At 35.5% G+C, this 21,337-nt stretch overlaps 1 pseudogene; it reads left to right on the top strand.

Annotated features, from left to right (window-relative positions):
• The first annotated feature begins 10,122 nt into the window (after positions 1–10,122).
• On the top strand, positions 10,123–11,166 carry LOC136309325 (large ribosomal subunit protein uL16-like; annotated as a pseudogene).
• The last annotated feature ends 10,171 nt before the right edge of the window (positions 11,167–21,337 follow it).

Genomic DNA, 21,337 nt, shown 5'->3' on the forward strand with positions numbered 1-21,337 from the left:
ATAAAGCGTCGACCTGGAAATGCTGAGGTCGCCAGTTCGAAACCCTGGGCTTGCCTGGTCAAGGCACATATGGAAGTTGATGCTTCCAGCTCCTCCCCCCCCTTCTCTCTCTCTGTCTCTCCTATCTCTCTCTCTCTCTCTCTCTCTCTCTCTCCCTTTCCTCTCTAAAATGAATAAATAAATAGATAAAAATTAAAAAAAATAGAAACAACAACAATAATTAAAAAAAAACAAAATACAAAGAGTAACAATGAATTAACTATTTTCAACATACTTAAGTCCTATCACCTTTGGTTCACACTGATTTTCAAATAGACTGATGCTGACTTGATAAATTTACTAGGGATCAGGACAACTTCAACTACGGTATGTTTTAACAGCTTTTCTGAAAGTAAGCCTTGATCTTTCCAGTGAGTTGCTAAGAAGAGATTACTCAAGTTGAAAAATAGGGAACCGGAGTTCACTTTCAGGTTGAAACAGGAAAATTAAGGGATTACAGCCTTGCTACTTTTAAGACTTCCAATTCTGTCAACTTTCTTATCATGTTAGGACCTTGTTATTTTATCTTTTTCTGTAGAGTCATAGAAAGAAACATTGGGAAGCAGGATACAGTGGTTAATTATTATGGTTGTTGAGGAGAAGTTAGAAATGAGTAAAACTATTAAGAAGGGCAGAGGTCAGAAAAATAATATATAAGCATGATTAGCACCTGATCCTTTGTTCTATTTTCTAACATGAGTAAGTATTCAAGTTTGCTATGGGAATATTTTGGAGCATTTACATTATTCACAGAATCATTTTTCAAGTACATAATTACTAAGTGCTGATTACATGCCCGGGACAGAGCCAGGACATACCTATCATCCAAAAGGAAAAGAAGAAAATGCCTCACAGTCTCCTCTCCTTTGAGAAATTTATTTACTGGGTGCAAGGGAATGAATATTATGTATTGAAAATATGCATAAGGGACATTCAGTGAAATAGAAGATGACAGAATAAGAAAAGCACATGACTAAAAATACTGGTGGGGCTAGGGGAAAAGGAAATCTTACTCAGGGAGGGTTGAAGCCTTTTTGGATGGAGAGATGCCTCAGTTAAAAGGCCCTTGCTGTGGAGGAGCTAAGGAAATGAAGATGGGAAAATGTCCTTGCAGGGAGTGGGGTGGGAGAAGCAATCTTAGGATGGGAGACACACAGCTCTGATAGAGAGTATACACACATACAAACACAAGTTTATCTAGATACAGCTATTTATAATGTATAGTATATATCTCATTAATAACATTTTATAGCTATTATTGTTTTCTGAAATACCATTTCGAAATGCTGTTCTTATGTAAAAGTGTTCCATCAATAAATTTGGAAATATGAATGCTTTCTTCCTTTTTGCAAGTTATAATATATATTATCATTTGAAATGTTATTTAGAGACTTGAAATATATTTCTAAATTCAACATTTCCAAGCATATTTGTCCATGGAACCAATTTCTCTAGATCTATAATTTGCCTTCTTATAAGTGCTGAGGAACACACCTTATGGGAAATGTTAGACGGTATAGAAATCAGCATTTTGACTTTCTTTCTTTCTTTTTTTCTTTCTTTTTTTTTTTTTAAAAAAAAGAGAAACATTTCTTTTTTTTATTTTTTATTTTTATTTATTCATTTTTAGAGAGGAGAGAGAGAGGGAGAGAGAGAGACAGAGAGCGAGAGAGGAGAGAGAGACAGGGGGGAGGAGCTGGAAGCATCAACTCCCATATATACCTTGACCAGGCAAGCCCAGGGTTTCGAACCGGCGACCTCAGCATTTCCAGGTCGACGCTTTATCCACTGCACCACCACAGGTCAGGCACTTTTTTTCTTTCTTTCTTTCTTTCTTTCTTTCTTTCTTTCTTTCTTTCTTTCTTTCTTTCTTTCTTTTTATTTTGTGACAGAGACAAAGAGAGAGACAGCAAGAAAGACAGATAGGGGAAGACAGACAGGAAGGAAGAGAGATGAGAAATAGAAATTCTCTGTTGTGGCTCCTTAGTTGTTCATTGACTGCTTTCTCATATGTGCCTTGATGGGGGGCGGGGGGCTACAGCAGAGCGGTGACCCCTTGCTCAAGTCAGTGACCTTGGGTTTCAAGTCAGAGACCTTTGGGTTCAAGCAAGTGACCATGTGGTCATATCTATGATCCCATGCTCAAGCTGGTGACCCCGTGCTTAAGCCAGATGAGCCGTGCTCAAGCCGGCAACTTCAAGGTTTAAAACCTGGGTCCTCCATATCCCAGTACAACGCTCTATCCACTCTGCCATCACCTGGTCAGGCTTGACTTATTTCTTATCATCTACTTCTACCTACAGCTCTGAGAATGCAGAAAAGCTACCTTATTCATCCAAATTCTCAATATTAGGCATGTTATATAAACTATAGGTAGGCACAAGACCCAAATTTTCTTCATATCTTTTTTTTCTGGTAAAATGTATCAGTAACATTAATTCTTTGCTAAAACATTATACTTGTCTAAAGTTGGATTTCATTATTATCATTATATCAATATAGTTTTCAAAAAAGATGTGGAATGATTAAATAAAATATGTTTAAAAGATTGTGACTGCTTAATTAGCAGATATTTTTTATAATCTTGGAGTGGATAAGATTCTTGTAACTATAATGTGTAACTTAGAGTTAAAAACAACTGATTTGATAACATTTAGATTTAAACAGTTTTTATTAGAAAATATATCATAATTAAAGTTGAAAGGCAGTGACAACAATAGTTGTATTATCTGACCCTCTTATTTTCCATTATTAGCTTCTATATTTCAGTAAGAAATACATACATTTGTTAGAAAGCAAAGTGGCATGACCAGGCATCTCCCAAAATAAATATAAACAACAATATACATCATTTCAAAAACTCAAGTAAACTAATGATCAAATAAATGCAAAGTTAAAAATAACTGATCATTTTTGCCTATCAGATTGATAAAAGTTTAAATGATTGATCACATTTACTGTTAGAAAGGATTTGAGTATACACTACAGGTAAATCATTAACTTGGTGTACCTGTCTGGAAGGCAATTTGGAAATATATATAAAACATATCATATGCATTTCCTTTTTATCCAGCTATCTCAGTTCTAGATGTTTATCTAGAGTGACGCAAAAGAAACAAAGATGTATGTATTACGATGGCCAAAAAAGCATAGATTATTAGAAAAAATGAAGCATATGAGAATGTTTAAACTTCTAGATTGTTCCCACCAATACAGATGAAGTTGATTTCTCTGTATTTCCATACAAATTTGTCTTTAAAAATAAACAAAAGCATATAATGCATATTTATTTGTGTGCATTGTGAGGTGGGAATGAGGGTGGTAAGAAAGCCTAGAATTACTACACGTGAATCTGTTGGCAACTCAAGTGGGATAAATTTGGAGAAGACTGTGAGAGGAAACATTCAATCTCTACACAAAGCTTGGGTTTTTTTCTTAAGATTTTTCTTTTCCCTAAGGAATTTGTATAGCTTTATAATTTAAAAAACCTGCAAACCTGGAAAACACTTTTATGTACAAATGCCACAAATGGATGGAGAAAGAAAAGTACAAGCATGTCTGATTTTATTGCACATCACAAATGTTGTGGGAGGTTTTGTTCTGTCTTGTTTTTTCTTTACAAATTGAAGGTTTGTGGCAACAAGTCTATCAGCACCATTTTTTCCAACAACATTTACTCACTTTATGTTTCTTTGTCACATTTTGGTATTCTCGCAATATTTCAAACTTTTTCATATTTGTTATGATGATCTGTGATTAGTCATCTTTGCCATTATTATTGTAATTGTTACTGTTAGTAAATGGGTGTGTTCTGACTGCTCCACCAGCCAGCTCTTCTTTCATCCCTCTCCCTCTCCTCACACTTCCCTGGTCCCTGAGACACAACAACATTGAAATTAGGCCAGTTAATAATCTACAATAGCCTCTAAGTGTTCAAGCATAAGTATTAGAGCTCTCACTTTAAATCAAAAGCTAAAAATTAGTAAGCTTAGTGACAAAGGCATTGAAAAGTCAATAGAGGCCAAAAGATAGGTCCTCTGTGCCATTTAAACAAGTTAAGAATGCAAAGAAACAATTCATTAAAAAAAATTAGAAGTGCTACTCCAGCAAACATACAAAATGATAAAAAAACTCATTGCTGATATGAAGAAAGTTTTAATATTTTTAATTAAGTTATATACATTGTTTTTTAGACAAAATTCAATTGCACATTTAATACACTATAGTTTAGTGTAAACAATTTTATATGCACTGGGAAACCTAAAAATTTGTGTAAGTCTTTTTATCATAGTATTCACTTTATTGCAGTGGTCTGGAAATGAACTTGCTGTGTCTCTGAGGCATTTCTATTAAAGGTACAATTAAGTTAAAAGTGGAATTTACTCACTAATAAGAATAGTAAACAATTCATTTTGTATCATACTAAATTAAATAACTGTGTTACTAACCTGGACTTGTTAAAATGTCTTTATGGGTTTATGTTTTACTTGCTTAATTTAAGTTATATGGAAAAATACTATTTGGCAGCCATTGAAAGCATTATATTAGAGGTTTGAATTTATAAGTTATATAAATTAAGATGCAAATTGGTAAAGGAAGACAGTGCAGCCTATCAGATGATCAGAATCGCAAACAGTGAGTATAAGTTATACTGAAACAATGAAAATATGGTTGAAACAAAATCAAGATGCCCGCAATTGGAAAACAGAAAAACCTGTGTAATTAAATGCTCACTGTATGTAATACTTTTCTTGAAGAATATATTATTCGATACCTGGCAATACCTCTATGAATTTCATAAAATGCAAAGTCTTGGTAATAAAGCATATTTTAAATAAAAATTACACATATTTTTCAAGTATATGTAATTTCTTATATTCTTTTTCCAAGTCTTTATAAAAGATTTTTAGAGAAAAAGAAACCATTTTCATGCTGGGTGATTTAGACCTCATAAAAACCCGATCAGTGCATGTATTTGTTAATAGAACGCTAGAAACCTGATCAGTGCATGTATTTGTTTCACTGTAGGAAGCTAAGTTTTATTAAGTATATAATTCTATGTTTCAGGAGAAATGCACGTGGCACACAGACGTCCTGGCTGCTCTGTGGCAATATCATACCTGTCTTGATTTGGTGCTAAATCCTGAAACCTCAGAAAAACAACACAGAGGCTAATTAATACAGCTCCTCAGAACGTGAATAAGCTATTCTTCACTGTGGTCTTTTCGGTTTGTTTGTTTAAAGTACAGAAAATTAACTTTTAAGTTATAAAATCAAAGAAAAAAATAACTGAAGAGCAAACATTCTGAGAAGTAACCAGTGCACTTAATTTAAAAGCCAGATGAGAGCACCCTGGGATTAATTTGAAAACCGCTACAGCCCCAGTAGATCTTTTCCTCCATCTTTGTGAAGGGAGGGAGAGAAGAGGTGAGGAGGAAAGAGAATGGAGGGAGGTGGAGGGCGTGCAGGCAAGCAGACAGCAGGCAAGAAGCTGCCAGAGGGGAGGGGTGTGGGGAGGGCTGAGTGAAAACGGTGAAGGAATCAAAGAGTACAAATTGGTAGTTTCAAAATAGTCTCGGGGACGTAAAGCACAGCGCAGGGAATGCAGTCAATAATATTGTAATAACTATGTGTGGGGCCAGGCCTGGGAAACATCAAAGAGAGCACTTGGTCAAGTATATGACTGCCTAACCACCATGCTGTACCCCCGAAACCAGTACAAAGTTATATTGGATGTAAACTGTAATGAAAGAAGTAAAAACTACATTACCATTTAAGAAAAGAAGCTGATCCTTTCAGTACCCAAGGTTTAATGTGGTTGTGGAAATAGTCCCCAGAAAGAGTCGAACTGGGTATGGAGGATGGGGATGAAGAGGCAAACACTACAGATGTTAAATTCCAGGCGAAGCGATGAAGTCAAGCCCAAATCAAAATACGTGGAACACGGAATCCAGCAGTCTATGGTCAGTGATTGTCATCCCTGAACTCTCGTGAGGTTCAGAATCAGGCCAGTGACAGCATTCGGCTCCTCTTTTGCTCTGTGATTTAATGCTGACTTCAAACAAGGAGGGGTAGGGACAAGAAGAGACTGCAACACATCAGAGGGCAGGGGGTTCAGGGTGCATGTCAAGCAGGCTGGGATTGTGCCCAGGTGTCAGGACTGGGGGAAACTGACCGGGACACCAGAAAGACGACAGGACTGGCGAGGCGAAAGTAGAAACATTAGGAGAGACAGGGGCTCCAGAGAGGCAATGCTCAGACCTCACCTGCCATTGAGGACTGCTGGTGAATTCTTAGGTTGGTTGCAGACTTTACCTGTCGGTGGGCTGGGCTTCCAATCTACTGCAAGTACCGTTCTCCATTTAGGACAGGTGAGCTGCCTGTAGTAGGCAGGGCTGAGCTGGGGGGAACCCACACCAGTCCTCCAGAAGAAAACCAGACCGCTCACTGGCGCTTCATAGCCTCAGGAAGTCTTTCTGTTTAGTTTTTGTTTTGTCTTATTTTTGTCACTCTGTTTTGTTTTTCCATATATTAGCAGTGATTATATAGTCTTTTCAATACCATATAAAAGCCATAGCAATGAAAATGGCAGAATCGACTTTCTATTTCTTCAAGTGGCTTTGCAAACCTAGAAATTTGCCTAGCATTGAATTCATTTGTTCAATTACAAGGTGACCTTCTTTCTTTCAATGGTTAATTTCTGCTACATAGTAAAGCAAAAACTACATTTATACTGAAATATTGTGACTGAGGACAATTTTCCTCTTCTAAACAACAGGTAGATATCACCTTTTTTTCCTGGGGACTGGTATTCAAGATAGCTATGGAGAGAGAGCAGGGAGTCATCACAGAGCCATAAGAGGTGACATTTTCAAAGTGTTTTTAAAGTCCTTTCTCTGAACCATGCATTCTATGTGCAAAGATACAGAGAAAATAAGATGTTTGCTAAGTTTATTCTCTTAAAGCAAAATAAAAATAGTGAGATGACTGTAAATCATTCTATATGCAACCAACATAGGCGATGCTGTATCATATTGATATAAATTAAACAACCCCTTTCTAGGAATTATTTCTAAATCTAGTATGTTCAGATAGGGTTAAGGTTAGAGTTAGGGTTAGGGTGTGTGTGTGTGTGTGTGTGTGTGTGTATTTCTTTTTTCAAATAGAATTACATAGTAGTTTTATTTCCTTCAAAAACCCATGGCTTTAAAGAAATGAGGGCAAAAGCCACAAGAGTGAAGAGCACAGAAGTTCATAAGCAGATGTGGAGTTTCAATAAATGTATGAAAAGTAAAGAAAATAAATAAATAAAACAAAGTAATCATATGTTCAGACAAAGAGAAAGAAACTATAGTTTAAGATACAGAAAACTTAAGCCTGAATTTAGAACAGTTGCAGACTCACAACAAGTTTAAGAATAAACTTAACTGTATGTGACTTTAGGTTTTGCTAGCTGAAGTGTGAGAGAACCCTGACATTTTACTATTTAGGGCTCATTTTTTAGTGTATACTACTGCTGATCAGGGTTTGGGATTCCTCGAAGGCCTGAATCCTGGATCCTGGCTACTTACATCCTGGACCTCATCTATCTTCACATTATGTATTAAATATTAAACCAAATCAAGAACTATCTAGTACACTTAGGCCCTGGCCGGTTGGCTCAGTGGTAGAGCATCGGCCTGGCATGCAGAAGTCCCGGGTTCGATTGCCAGCCAGGGCACACAGGAGAAGCACCTATCTGCTTCTCCACCCCTCCCCCTCTCCTTCCTCTCTGTCTCTCTCTTCCCCTCTCACAGCGAGGCTCCATTGGAGCAAAGATGGCCTGGGCACTGGGGATGGCTCCTTGGGCTCTGCCCCAGGCGCTAGAGTGGCTCTGGTCACGACGGAGCGACACCCGGGGGGGGGGGGCAGAGCATCACCCCCTGGTGGGCATGCCGGGTGGATCCTGGTCGGGCACATGCGGGAGTCTGTCTGACTGTCTCTCCCCATTTCCAGCTTCAGAAAAATACAAAAATAAATAAATAAATAAATAAATAAATAACAAAAATGAACTATCTAGTACACTTAGAAGAATTTGATAAAAAGTTGTGTTCAAGAAACAAGAATAGGATACTATGAAAAAGGAACCCTCAAAATGAAAAGGAACATTAGAATTTGAAAGTATGATTGTTTAAGAACCAAAAAAATAGTAAGTAAAAAAGAGAAGAAAGAAGGGAAGCTATTCTCTACTGAAAAAATAACATCTAATAAAAGAAGAAAGGATAATATGATAGTATTAGAAAATTCCTATTTTGCAGTATAGAATATAATTATTAATTCAAGTTAAAGATCATCAGTGGCTATTAGAATCATTTAGTGCCATTTTATCAAGTAACTGAAGATTCAAATAGAATCAATATATCCTCCCACAGATCATTTACAAACTGAAAGGAGGAAAAGTCCCCTACAATGAAAAAAATTACAGTGATTTCCTACATAAAATGACCATAAGTCACACGATGAAGAGTGAAATAATCGGACTTGTGGGTCTCCTGATAAAATTGAATATGAAAATCATATCTCACCTATGAAATATTATTGCCCAGAATGTTTAGCTTTAATCAAGCCTCTAGTTGTATGCTTTACAATCTTAGATACTAGACACATGTGAATACTCAACATGAATTGTTGCTAGTCGAAATTAAGATGTGCTAAAATGTGTACACCAGATTTGAGTTCATAGATATAGTACTTTAAATAAAAAAGATGATATATTGACTCTTTTTTATTTCATATTGGTTACTTTTATATTAGTATATTGGTGAAACGATGTATTTCGGATATATTGGGTTTAATAAAATACCTTATTAAGATAATTTTATCTTATTTTCTTGGTTTTTAAAAGTGGCTATTAGGGCTCTGATTGCGGCAACACCCCAAGATGGGCAGAGCATCGCCCCCTGGTGGGCATGCCGGGTGGATCCTGGTTGGGCGCATGCGGGAGTCTGTCTGACTGCCTCCCCGTTTCTGGCTTCAGAAAAAAATAAAAGTGGCTATTAGAATATTTGAAGTTATGTATGTGGCCCAAATTACATTTTTGTTAACTAGCACTGTTTTAGATCCTAGTTTAAAAAAATACAAGTCCCATCTGACCAGGAGGTGGCACAATGGATAGCACATTGGCCAGGGATGCTGAGGTGGCACAATGGATAGCACATTGGCCAGGTTTGAAACCCGAGATCATTGTGAGTGCAGGCTCATCAGGCTTGAGCACGGCATCACCAGCCTGAGATCAGGGATGCTGGATTGAGTGTGGGATCACAGACATAGACCCATGGTTGCTGGCTTGAGCCCAAAGTCACAGGCTTGAACAAGAGGGCACTGGCTTGGCTAGACCCAACCCTCACACACCCCAGTAAGTTATGTATGAAAAAGCAATCAATAAACAACTAAGGTGCTGGAACTATGAGTTCATGCTTCTCATCTCTCTCCCTTCCTCTCTGTCTGTCCCTATATATCTCTCTTTTGCTCCCTCACTAAATAAATAAGTTAATTAATTAAAAAATACAAGTACCAAGAATCAAGCTAATGACCTAAGAAGAAGCAATTAAACAAATCCAGATTGTGTAGTAGTCTGCCCTACAACTGTCCGAAATTAAACAAAAACAAATTGTCAAGGAAAAAAAATTAAGGGAACTGTTTTAAACTAAGAGTATGAAGAAATGTAACAGAAAAGGCAAAATGAACATAGATTAGATTGTATTCAGTTTAGAACCCACAAATGGCTAAGAACTTCTTTCTGGGAATGAGTAGAAAATGTTGAAGATGAAACAGACATTACATGATATACGGAATTATTACAACTTAAGCATAATAATATTGTAGTAATGTAGGAGATTGTTCCTAAGACATGCATACTGAATAATTTTGCAGTGAAGGGTCTGTAACTTTGAAATGGTTGAGCATAAATGTGAGAAAGAAATTAAAACATTATTAAAAATTGCTGAATCTAGACAGAAGATTGTACTCTTTTTTTTTTTTAACTCCTAAAGGTTTTCTTATATTCTTTCTCTTCTGCATGTCTCTGAGGACCCAGATGTCGCCATGTGCCATGCCCCCCTCCCCCCGTGTTACCGGTATTGTGGGAACAAGCCATACTCAGTTTAAGTTCCGCCGAGGTGTCCCTAAGGCCGAGATCTGCATCGCTGACCTGGGGCAGAGGAAAGCAGAAGTGGACCTGTTCCCAGTCTGTGGCTACACAATGTCAAATGAATATGAGCAGCTCTCCTCCAAAGCCCTGCAAGCTGCTGTATTTGTGCCAACAAGTACTTGGTGAAAAGCTGTGGCAAAAATGGCTTTCACCTCCGTGTGCAGCTCTACTCCATCCACATCATCTCCATCAGCAAGATGTTGTCGTCTGCTGAGACTGCCAGGCTCCAGACAGGTTTGCGGGTACCTTTGGAGAAAGCCCCAGGGCACAGTGGCTGGGGTCCACATTGGCCATGTCATCATGTCCATAGTACCAAGCTGCGGAACAAGCAGCATGTGATTGAGGCCCTACGGCATAGCCAAATTCAAGTTGCCTGGCCACCAGGAGATCCACATCTTCACGAAGTGGGGCTTTGCCTGACCAGGCGGTGGCACAGTGGATATAGCGTCGGACTGGGATGCAGAAGACCCAGAGGTTGCCAGCTTGAGCGTGGACTTATCTGGTTTGAGCAAAAAAGCTCACAAGCTTGAGCCCAAGGTCGCTGGCTCAAGCAAGGGGTTACTGGGTCCTCTGTAGCCCCCTCCCCCATCAGGCACATAAGAGAAAGCAATCAATGAACAACTAAGGTGTCGCAATGAAAAACTAATGATTGATGCTTCTCATCTCTCTCTGTTCCTGTCTGTCTGTCCCTATCTGACTCTCTCTCTCTGTCCTGTAAAAAAAAAAAAAAAAAAGTGGGGCTTTACCAAGTTTAATGCAGATGAGTCTGAAGACATGGTGGCTGAATGTGGCTCATCCCAGATGGCTGTGGAGTCATATTCATCCCCTGGACAAATGTTGGGCCCTGCAGTTCTGGGAGTCTGGGTGCTGCCCCCTACTTTACTCCCCACACCCCAATAAATCCTAATGCCTGTCAAAAAAAAAAGTTTTCTTGTTAAAAGGCCAAGGGTTCCAAAATTTCAACTGTAAAAGGAGTGGCCAAAACTTTTACATTATCTGTTCCTCTGTGCTGTACTATTCTCTTCCATATGTATTTCTTACATTGATTTTTTTTTTAAAAAAATACACACTATATAAACATATAATGTCAATAATACAGGGATGGGCAAAAGTAGATTTATAGTTGTGAGTATGCGAAACACAGTCTGTTGTATTTTTATTAATTATCGCAAGATTTATTTGTATTACAACTGTAAACCTACTTTTGACCACCCCTATCTAAAGTTGTCAGAAATTTCCTCTAGGAGTAATTAGACCTATGTACTTATTGATTCAATTCCTTCCTTTCTCATCAGTGCTCATTTACAGTTGAAACACTAGATACAAGATGGTGGTAATTACAACAGTCAGCATCCCCCAGTATTATTAACCCTGTAATTTTTACTCATGTAAATGTAAAATAATAAACAAAATTGTGTTGAACTCAATGGAAATTCACTGAAATTACAAGCTCAAATTACAAAAAGAAAAATTACTTGTATTCTCACTTATAGATTTTCCCTTCAGCTAGGAATCTATACAACTTTTTAGCAACTTTGCAGAACTACATTTTAATGCTACGTATCTATCTTTTTTTACTTGATTTAAAATTTATACTCTTTTGTCTTCCCAGTAATATAATTAAGTTAATAATCTAGCAGTTTCAGTGCAGATCTAACATAAAGAAGATAAAATAGAATCCTAATCACCTCAAAAAATTGAAAATATGCTTAACATAAAAAAGACTTGTAAATTTTATTTGTAATCAAGTTGAAAATCAGGGAGCATATAAAAAGAGTTTATAGTATTCAATACTTGCACACTTTTAATAATAAATGATAATATTAGCCACTTAAAAATGGGTAGTATTGTTATGTGAAAAATTGTTATAAAAGAACATACATGTTTATCTTTGTTCATATTTTGTTTATCAATATTGGATAATGGAAACTTTAAAAGTATTAAAGTGTTTGTAGCTTGTATTTCTATTTAAATAGACAACATAGTAAGCTATCTCTTATTTCACTTTCTTTAATGTTCTGAATTTTCAGTCTCAGTCACCATTGATGAATAAAGTACAGTTCTAAAAGCAGAACTTAAGCCCTGGCCGGTGGCTCAGTGGTACAGTGGTAGACCGTCAGCCCAGTGTGTACAAGTCCCGAGTTTGATTCCCGGCCAAAGCACACAGGAGAAGTGCCCATCTGCTTCTCCACCCCTCCCCCTCTCATTTCTCTCTATCTCTCTCTTCCCCTTCCACAGCCAAGGCTCCACTGGAACAAAGTTGGCCTGGGTGCTGAGGATGGCTCCATGGCCTCTGCCTCAGGCACTAGAATGGGTCCGGTTGCAGTAGAGCAACGCCCCAGATAGGCAGAGCATCGCCCCCTGGTGGGCATGCTGGATGGATCCTGGTCAGGCACATGTGGGAGTCTGTCTGTCTGCCCCCCCTCCCCGCTTCTCACTTTGGAAAAATACCAAAGGAAAAAAAAAAAGAACTTATACCTGAAAATGAATAATTTCATTAACCAGTGTACCAGTGTCACCACAATAAATTCAATAAAAATGAAAAAAACAAAAGAAATTAGCACATGGAGTAAGTTAAGGAAATAGGACTGAAAATGTTCATGTTAAAACTTACAGAAAAGAGGAAAGAAAAATAGAAATAACAGGAACAATACAGGATATTTTTGCCATTTTTCTAAAATGGAACATTTGTGATAAAGTGTTTGCCTTATATAGTGTACTGCATTGCATATTTTTCTGGCTATACCTGCTAATATACCTTTGATTCTAATATGACTTTGGCAATATAATTCTGATATTAAAATTATCTTATTAAATACAAAAATTAATTTACTATCTGACAAACGTGAGAAAGCATCTTGAAAATGTAGTATTATTTCATTCAAATAACTGCTTTTGACTGTACTGATACTTAAAAATCACAGAAAAAATATTGATTACTAACTCGATTTTACAATTGTTTATTTTTGTAATATAGAGAATTTTTTTTATATTTCTGCAATTTATGAAATAAAAATTACAGTATAAATCCATACATATAATGTTTTTAGTCATTTTAGTTTTGATATGCATTACCACAGAATTCCTCTAGATGGCAGTGTTTACCACAATTAGAAATTATTTTAGAAATCAACTTTTAAAATGATTCTCTATAAGCCAAGTAGTGTATCGTTAAAAATTCATATTTTAGTATTCAATATTTCTTCAGAACTTTTTATCTAAATAAATGTTTAACCAAATTCAGAAAGTTTTTGCTTATTTATTAGGTGATCATTGCAATTTGAATTGTGAATTTCCAGAAACTTAAATTGACCCAAAAACTTGAGGATAACCATATGTGATTTATATCCTTTGTAAAAAATAAAATACATTATTGTGACTATGGTAATAAGATGAAAAAATCTTAGCAACTAGTCAGATGAATTACATTACTTTTGTTCAAGTTTGTATATAATCATAGATTTGAAAGGAGTTGTACATGCTTTATTGATTTATACCCGGGGTAGATTTTAACCCTCTTTCAAATAATTGTAGTTTTGAATTTTTTGATCTGATGAAAAACCCTCATAAGTTAAAAATGTATAACAGAATCTAAGAAAAGCATATTTTGTCAGAGAACTTGTGGGTAGGGTACATTTTTTTATAATAATAAAATAATAGAAATAATAATAAAGTTGTATATAAAATCAAGCTTTGATAATTGTGTGATATATTACATATTAGTATAAAACTATTAATAATGCCTCATATATGTGTGAAAAAATCTTACAATTACTGCAAATAAGGATGGACAGAAATGACCACGGTTAGGTCCCATGGTCGCTTTCTAGATTTGCTGTGCCTTCTATAAAAATAAAACATTTGTAACAAAGGTTTGGAGAAGAAATTTATTTCTTCAGATTTTAGCAGCATATTTGTAACATGTTCTGTTCATTTTCCTGAAAGTCATTACATAAACTTTAATGATATCCTAACATATAAATTTGCTTTAAAAAATCATCATATATACAATACAAATGCTATTCATCTAAAGCAGGGTTTCTCAACTTTGGCACTACTCCCACTTTGGGCCAGATAATTCATGTGTGTGTGTGTTTGGGGGAACGAGGAGTGGGGGATAGGGTGCTGTTTTATACGTTATGCAATATATAGAATCATTCCTGGCCTTCACCCCACTACATGCCAGTGCAACACCAACCTCTCTACCTATCTTCAAGTTGTGACAAACAAAATGTCTGCAGACACTGCCAAGTGTGCCCTAGGGGCAAAGTTACCCTGCACTGAAAACCACTGTTATAAAAATTTGATTAGTTTTACTCTTTTTATTCTCTCCCACAATTACAAAATGCCAGTTGTGTTATTGCATTCATATTTTAGCTTTCTAGTGCATTAATTAATCAGGAATGTATATGGTCAACCAAAATTTCCTAGTTTCTGTGATTAGCTCTTATGTTAGTTAGGACTCTTGCTTGTAAGCAGTTGCTATTACAAAGGCTCCTAGATTAGTTCTTAAGGGCCAGGAATACAACTGGACACCAACAATACACTAGATCCAGGTAATTAACTGGCATAGGGGTTCTCCGTCTCTAATTCCTTCTGTGCATCACCTTCACTTTTCTTATTCTCTCTCCCTCTACTTTTCTGTTTCTCTGGTTTGCACAATGAAAAACTACTGCTTCTAATCACTCCTGAGTATACTTCACTTCCTGTTCACAGAACAACTAGATTGATCTTGTAGTACCTTGGTTACAGCTCTACCTTCTTTAATAAAGGGGTTCACTGATCCATCCTGAATTCTGTATCTTCATAAACTTAATCAGATGTTGATAGAATGAGATGGATTCATTAATTTCTGGAAGGGTGGGAGAAGTCCAAACTGTATGAATATAGCTGCTTTTCTTACTTACCATGTGGATGGAAATCAGGGAGATACATTTCCTAAAAGGGAGGAACTCATGTGAGCTTTGAAAATAACTTATAGGTATCCAGGCACAGGTTCTGTCACCTCCCTGTTGACACTTTCTATACTCATCAGTAATCTAGTACCATCACATTACTTAGTAAATGCCCTGAGTCCTGTTCTCTTCCATGCAGTTCCACCCTCGCCGAAGGGGATCTAGCTCGACTTCTTCCTTACTTCTAGTTGAAAATAAAATTTAGCTCAAGATATATAATCTCTGTGAGGAAGAAAACAAAACTAAATCAAGTTAATGTATGAGTGATGTGTAAACTCTTGAGTCTCAGAGCTGTGCTTACATCAAAAGAATGCTTGGTAACAGAATTAATCCAAGTATGGCAAAAAGGAGGAATAATTCTTCTTCCAAAGTCCCTTTTTTCTGCATGTTGTCCTGTGTGCCATCACACTCTGTATCTAAGATGCCTTTTAGGTCCGTGCTACTTAAAGTGTGAGCCACAGATCAACAGCATCCTGACCCCCTGAGAACTTGGGAGAAATGCAGGGCCTTAGCTCCCACCTCAGAATATATCAGAACCTGTATTTTCATTTAACAAGCAAGGTACTTGGATAATTTGTATTCTAATTAAAGTTTGAGAAACACAGAATCAGTTTAAGATAAGTGTTATTTAAATCACAAAGTCAACTTTAGTATATTATTAAATTTGCAATAATAAACTTTGTAAACATTCTGGAACAATATGAAAATAAACACAACTGCATTGTTAGTATATTGATTTATGTATATTATCAAAAACCTGCTACTGAGTATTTGAAATATTAACATTAATGTAAGAAGCAAAATATTTAAAATCTAAAATATAGAGGAGCGATAGTATGATGAGAATTAGCAAAGTAGGAAGTACTCTCGGGGTAGTACGCCTCCATGTAAAAAATAAAGGACAACAATGAGAAAAAATATAAGAGGCCTCAACTGATTTATGCTTGAGCTCTACAGGGTGGGGCAAAAGTAGGTTTACAGTTGATTATATGGAAAATAATACAACAATTAAAAATACAAGAATGAAATCTGTTTTGAGTACTCACAACTGTAAGCCTATTTTTGCCCCACTCTGTAAATGTTTAAATATTACTATGCTGAGAATATAGGAGGCTTTTAAAAACAGAGTTGGGCTTGACCAGGCAGCGCAGTGGGTAGAGCGTCAGCCCAGGTTCAATATGCTGGGACCCAGGTTCAAAACCCTGAGGTTGCTGACTTGAGTGTGGGATCACCAACTTGAGCGCAGGGTAACTAGCTTGAGCATGGGATCATAGATAGGACCCTACAGTCACTGGCTTGAGCCCAAGGTCACTGGCTTAAGCAAGGGGTCACTGGCTCAGCTGAACCTCCCCCCCCCCAAGGTCAAGGCACATATGAGAAAACAATCAATGAACAACTGAATGCTGCAACAAGTTGATGCTTCTCATCTCTCTCCCTTTGTCTCTCTCACTAAAAAATTAAACAAAAAAAGAGTTGGTATTTTTAGGTGTTTTTACATAGTATGTTTTTATTAGATTTTTGAGTAAACTAATGAATAACTTTATGGCACTAATATTTTTCCTTTTGTGTTTTATAATCATTTCCTACAATTGTCACTTTCCATTTTTTCCTACTAATTGTGGTGTGTACTTGAAGGATCACCTGATCTTTAGGATCTACTTACCTGTTCTAACATACCAAAGTGTAACTAACCTACTTCCACAGTGAGGGCCAGACATTACTGGAAAATAATTCCATTATTCATCATAGCCTTTAAAGACACCTACATTGGTATGGTTTTTATTTCTAGAAATTAAACGGATAAGTTTGCAATTGGGCCACAGACATACTGATACTGCCCTCAAACAGGCAGGGCTGCTTGTTTACTCTCCAAATTAATAGATTGCATGAATATTTTGGCAACAAAAAGAAATGTTAGAATCTTTTACAATTTCAAGAGGTCTTTATTGCTTCCTTTTAATTTACAAGTGATATTTTTTCCAAGGAAAGTTTCCCTAATTAAGTTTTGATATTATAAACTCAACATAAAATGTTTCTTATAACTTCTATTTTTAAAAATACATCTATCTTATGGTGTGTCCTGGCTTACTTTAAAGCAGACTGACCCCATTCCAAGTCAAAAAGTTTCTTTGAGGTTTTTTTAATCCTTTCTGAAAATGTCCTCAATCTGTGTGTGGCTAGGACAGAGTAAATTCACGGGCATACGACTGAAAAGATGATGTGCATTTTAGGACCTTTTAAAAAAATTGAATTACTGTATATACTACAGAATAAAATTTCCACTTAAGAGAAAATTAATATTAAAGAAACGTGTACATACACAAAACTATTGTGAGTGGTACTGACTTAAATCTCAGACAAAGAATCCCAGTATCTTTTAAAGGCTGAGCAATCCCTATCTCCATTACTTGGGTGTTATCAGTGATATGGAATTAAGCCAGAGCTGCAGGAGTCAATGGCATATGCGTAGTAGTCTCCCTGACTCACCCTAATTCAATTAGAGAGGGACTGTGGGTTGAATTTGGTTCCTGAGAGGAGACTTATAAGAGAAAAATGTGGCTTATCCATTCTGCCCTATATTAGTAAGTCTATTTATGTGCACATTATGTAACAAGTTGGGCTCCTAGAAGAATAGCATGTGAGTTTATTAAAAAGAGAAAAAGGCTGGAAGAGAAACTATAGACATGCAGAGGCGGGGGAGGGGAATAGGGAATGAAAGTAACTAGGATGATGTTTTAAGTCCTGTTTTCAGCAACATACGGCTATTAATGAGAACGCACTAAAAAAGAGTAAAGAAAAGACTTATACAATATTTATATTAAATTCAAGAAATTCTAATAGCTAAGAAAATCATTTTCCCAATTATGTTTGGGCAATGAAATGTTTATAAAATCTGTTTTTCTCTCAATATTTCTCTCTATATATTTTTAAGGGTAAATAGAGTTGCTACTGAATAAAGTGCAAGCTTTTTTCTCCATCTTTGGACATTGGTTTTATATAAATTTGAATTGAATAGACCATACTTGATACTCTTACAGTTTTTAGCCACAGAAAATACCCTACAGACAAGAAATAGGAAGTTTTATATGTTACATTTACTTGAAATTACGTGACTTTAAAGTGATCAAATTATTTAAAGTTAAATATCTTCATTCTCTCTTTACTATCTTAAAATAGCTTTTTCATGTTTTGGGTGATTGCTTGAGCCCTATCTGTGATGTGGGAAACCTTTGTTATAAAAGCTGTATCTCTATATAAACTGAAGTCTTAAAAACCAATAATAAATTTTGAAAATGCTATGTTTTCTTTGTTTATATGGTAATCATAATTAAATAGTGGCACTTGAAAATGTCAGTTTATATTGTAATACCCATTAGAGCTACAGACCTGACTTCTATAATAATTGTCAGTCATAAAAATATAGCAAATTGCAATAAATTTAGTTCAGTCATTCAAACAGAATATAGTGCCTTGTCACCTGCTTCCCTTTGTGACTTGATTACATTGCACTAAGTTTTCCTTAAGAAAAAAAAAAAAGGAAAAAGGAAAACAAATATTCAAAGGAAAGAGCTAATAGTGAAGCAAAAGAATTACTCAATGACCTTACTACACTTTGTCAGTTTGCACAGTGTTAAAAGGTGTTAATTTTCTTTCGTGGTGTTAACATTCTGCATTGTCATTTTCTAAACAGTGATACTACAAATAACCCTTAGCATTTTTCTCACAATTTTCTACTAGACTGTACAGTACAGTAGTCTAGAATCTTCTGTGAAATTGGGACAATAATACCTGCTGTGACATAAGAGCCCCTGTGATTGATTAATGTCTGTTAAACACAATAAGACATCTGGATTAAAGGAATTTTGGAGGTACAGGAACAATAGTATTTATTTATTTTATTTTATTTTAAATTTTGTTTGGAATACAGAACTAGTATATTAGAGTTGAAAATTTTAGTCTTGAAATCCTTGTGGAGGCTGTTTGATCATTGCAAATACCACAGTTACGTCTTTATATAAAATGAGACTTCAAGGAAAAAGGTTTTGCAATCTCTGTGTGAAATGTAATTTTAAAATGCTGAGTGGTAACTAGAAAATCATAGATGAAAATCCAATTAACAAACCAAACTGCTTGATAATTTAGGTTATGAAATGCCATTACGTGGAAATTGTTTAAATATATAAACAGAACAACATTAAACTCTGGAAGGTAAAATAACGTTATTAACTCGACATCTGCTTCTGTATAAATCTGTAACAGTATTTTAGTTCAGGTAGCTAGTCTAGGGTGATCAGCTTCACAAGTATCTCATAACCTATATAACCAGCAGAGAACTATGGCCCAGGTGGCATAATTCCTAAATTATGTACTAAACAGATGCAACACAGGTGAGAATATAATAATTCCTTGCTGTAGAAAACATGCAATGACAAAGATGAATAAGAGTTAATTAATGAGATCTAATTGAAAGCTTAATACATATACTGGAAGATATGTGTACATGTATTAGAAGTCACATAATTGGAAGTCTAAAATTTTATTAAATTTATGAAATAAAAAGTGATTAAAATGCATCAAAACCAATAGATATTCTCCTACAAAAACTAAAATCAATGAATATCATTTTCCTAATTCATAATTATGTAGGTATAACTTTTAAAAAATAAATAGGACAGGAGAGGTAGATTGTGAGCAGCTCTCATTATGGAAATGTTTCATATAGAGTTTTGGGCAGAAACCTCAAATTATAATAGCAAAGGGTTAGAAATATGGCCTTTTATATTTAATTTTCTTCCTGAATATTAATAAAATCTTTAATAATAGTTCTCATTCAGTTGGAATATAACAGGGCAAACAGTAATCTTCAACCAGTCTAGCTTTCAGAGATAAAACTGGTATGATTAGTTAAGAATCCCAATAATTTAGATATGCCAAATAAACAATAAACCTAAACAATAGAATGCAGTTGAAGTCATTAGCTCTATTTCTATATTATATTCAACCTCCTTTGAACCTCATTGGGGATTTTGACCTGTAGTTTCTGTTCATTGAAGTCTCATGGTCATAAATTTAATCATGAAATTTTTTCTCTATCTTAACCTTCATCTGTGTTCATTTTAAGATTTCATTTGCGAGCCTAGGAGAACAATGGGTTTTGACTACTAGTAAAGCTATCCCAAACAGAAATAATTCTGCTTAGTAATAATGTTAACTACTTATTGGTCAGTTATGTGCTGCCACTGCAACATGACTTTGAACCGACTGTAGGATAATCATACTATAAATGAAAATGTGAGATAACTGTGATGCCTATGAAGTGAACTGGAAACTGACCCTGCTGCTATGTTTATTGTAAATGTATCAAACTGATGCTTCCTTTATTATTTCAAACAAGTTCAAAGCATAAAACAGGTGACAATTGGAACAATACACTAGCTCTAACTGTAAATATTGTGAATGGCAAAATGATCGTTCACAGAGTTAAGAGAAAAGAATCTTCCTTTAATTTCACCTGCATTATTGAAGAGGTCATATTTTTCTCCTTAATTTTAGATACTTAAGCAGTGCTTTTTGTTCTTAAATGTACTCTAATCATACAAAATACTACTATCTAAAGTTTTTTTGGCTATTTAAAAACAATAAGAATCTATTACCTGCAAGAAACTGTTTTGTATTTTACATACACGAGATTAACCTATTTTACAGTGCACTACGGCACTTCACTTTTGCCAGGAATATTGACCTCAGAAAAGTTTGAATTAAAAAGAATTTACTCTGTCATCAATGTGGGGAAATTGTAATGTCGAAAGAATTGGTTATATTTATGCAATACCTAAGTTTGGTGGGTTTGCTTAGTGATATTTTTACTTTTAACTTAAGTAGCTAAAAATATGTTCATATTGAAAAATAAAAGTATTTTATTAAGAAATAGCGATGTCTTTGAACATGCCATCATAATGCAGAACTATGTGAGGAGCCATCAATGGTGCATCCACAGCTCAGTACAGAATGGGAAAACAGAAATTTAAAATTAACTCCCTTTATCCTCCCTGTAAGTTAGAGTCAGATATTCATTACACATTAAGACCTTCTCAGAGAACCTTTATGGGTCATTCAAAAAAATAAAATTTTTTGTTCCAAGTAAACTGTTATT

This window comes from Saccopteryx bilineata, chromosome 6, assembly GCF_036850765.1.
Source record: "Saccopteryx bilineata isolate mSacBil1 chromosome 6, mSacBil1_pri_phased_curated, whole genome shotgun sequence".
Lineage (NCBI taxonomy): Eukaryota > Metazoa > Chordata > Mammalia > Chiroptera > Emballonuridae > Saccopteryx > Saccopteryx bilineata.